The 2586-nt window shown below is 39.2% G+C and overlaps 1 protein-coding gene across 1 annotated transcript in view; it reads left to right on the top strand.

Annotated features, from left to right (window-relative positions):
* RAB11FIP3 (RAB11 family interacting protein 3 (class II)) overlaps positions 1–2586 on the top strand; it is a 127291-nt gene that overhangs the window by 83993 nt on the left and 40712 nt on the right. The gene's annotated exons all lie outside the window — the stretch shown is intronic.

Raw genomic sequence — 2586 nt, forward strand, 5'->3', positions numbered from 1 at the left:
AGGGGGGAGCTCCTCAACCCCCTGATGGGCCCTGCTCTGTGCATGACAGGGGGCAGCACCCCAACTTCCCAATAGGCCCTGCTCTGAGCCCGACCAGGGGCTGCACCTAGGGATTAGGCCTGCTCTCTGCCACCCGGGAGCATGCCTAAGCCAGCAGGTCGTTATCTCCCGAGGGATCCCAGACTGTGAGAGGGCACAGGCCGGGCTGAGGGACCCTCCCCCCGCCCCAAGTGCACAAATTTTTGTGCACCGGGCCTCTAGTTTTAAAAATAAAATCCCGTTTAGGTTGGCTCCCGAGTTCTTTGATGTGACCTAGTAAAGGCTTTGCTTTCAGGTGTGACGAGATATTCCAGGCTTAACTTGCACATCTCCTGGCATTTCTCCAAGGGTCCTGATTCCTTTCAATGGAAATTGAATTTAAATATCACAACCTAGGTGCTACAGGTGCCCACTGTTAATTGAACACAATTACAAGGGTTTTATTGTTTCATTTTTAAAACATCATGTGTGATGCCGAAACCGGTTTGGCTCAGTGGATAGAGCGTCGGCCTGCGGACTAAAAGGTCCCAGGTTCGATTCCGGTCAGGGGCATGTACCTGGGTGGTGCGCACTTCCCAAGTGGGGGATGTGCAGGAGGCAGCTGGTCGATGTTTCTCTCTCATCGATGTTTCTAACTCTCTATCTCTGTCTCTTTCCTTTCCTCTCTGTAAAAAATCAATAAAATATATTAAAAACAAACAAACAAACAAAAACATCATGTGTGATAGATACCTCATGGTGATGTGGAGGATCCCAGTCCTCAACAACACTTGGAATAATGGAATTAGAATATTCCTGTGTTGCTGTGGAAAAGTTTAATGATAATCTAATTTTCTTTTCTAAAATCATTTGATTTTCAAATAGCTATTCAGAGGTGTGTTTTTTCCTTCAAAGTCCAAAAAATTTATCAGATTAAGTGTTAGAGTAGGTCTTTTGGGATTGGGAGTTGATTTTCTTAGGTACCCCATGTAGTCTTTCAATATGTAGTTAATTTTTTTAGGGACGTTTTCTTAAATATAATTTTTTTAAAATATATTTTTTAATTTCAGCGAGGAGACGGAGAGATAGAAACATCAATGATGAGAGAGAATCACTGATCAGCTGCTTCCTGCCCTCCCCACACTGGGGATCGAATCCACAACCTGGGCATATGCCCTGACCAGGAATTGAACCATGTCCTCCTGGATCATAGGTCGAGGCTTAACCACTGAGCCAAGGCGGCCGGACTATTCATTTGTTTTTAAGAGCTTGTTTAAGTATAACCTAGGTGCCATAAAATTTACCCACTGTAAATGTGCAAATCAATGAATTTCAGTCAATTTATAAAGTTATGCAGTCATCATCACAGCCTAGTTTTACAACATTCCCACATGCAAAAGAGTTCTCATGCTGTTAGCAATCATCCCACTTCCACCCGACAATTTCCAGGCAACCACTAATATGCTTTGTATCTCTATATGTTTATCTTTTCTGAAAATTTCCTTTAAATGAAAGAATATAATTCGTGATCTTTTGTGTCTGGCTTTTTACCTAGCAAAATGTTTTTGAGGTTCATTCATGTTGTAGTATGTATCAGGATTTTATTCCTTCTTATGGCTGAATGATAGTCTGTTGGATAGATCACATCTTGTTTATCCATTCCTCAGTTGATGGACATTGAATTGCTTTTGCTATTTTGCTATTGTAAATAATGCTGCTTGCTATGAATATTTGCATATACATCTTTTTCCCCCTATTTTTTTCTCTTGGGTAGATACCTATGAGTAGAATTGCTATGTTGTATACTAAGCTTATGTTTATCTTTTCAAGAAACTGCCAAATGATCTTCCAAATTAGCCAGACCATTTTATATTCTGCCTAGCATATGAGGTTCCAATTTTTCGACAACTTCACCAATCCTTGTTATTGTCAATACTTTTGATTACAGCTGTTCTAGTGAGTGATAGCCTGTGGTTTTCATTTGCATTTCCCTGAGGACTCATGATCTCGAGCATCTTTTCATGTGCTTATAAGCCATTTGTATATCTTTGATGAAATAACTGTTTTAAAGGGTTTTTTTTGAGAGAGAGAGAAGAAGGGAGAGGGGGAGAAAGAGAAACATCATTGTGAGAGAGAAACATTGATCGATTGCCTCCCATATGCACCCAACCAGGGATTGAACCCACAATCTAGGCATATGCCCTGATTGGGAATCAAACCGTGATATTTTGGTGCATGGGATGAGACCAGGGCAACTGTTTAAATTTTTTACCTATTTTTTTAAAAATTGTGTTTTTTTTGTCTTTTTGTTGTACTGTGAGATTTCTTTATACATTTTAGATACAAGTCCTTTATCAGATATATGATTCATAAATATGTTCTCCCAGTCTGTGTCTTATCTTTTAGTTTTACTAATGATGTCTTTTGAGGTGCAAAACTTTAAAATTTTTTTTAAAACAGAATATGATTATATTTAATGCACAAGTTTGATACAACCAAAAAGTAAAACAGCAGAGTAAAATAGTAACAAAAAACATGGAATATCATTTGCAATGCATGAGAACTGGT

This window comes from Myotis davidii, unplaced genomic scaffold (assembly GCF_000327345.1).
Source record: "Myotis davidii unplaced genomic scaffold, ASM32734v1 scaffold100, whole genome shotgun sequence".
Lineage (NCBI taxonomy): Eukaryota > Metazoa > Chordata > Mammalia > Chiroptera > Vespertilionidae > Myotis > Myotis davidii.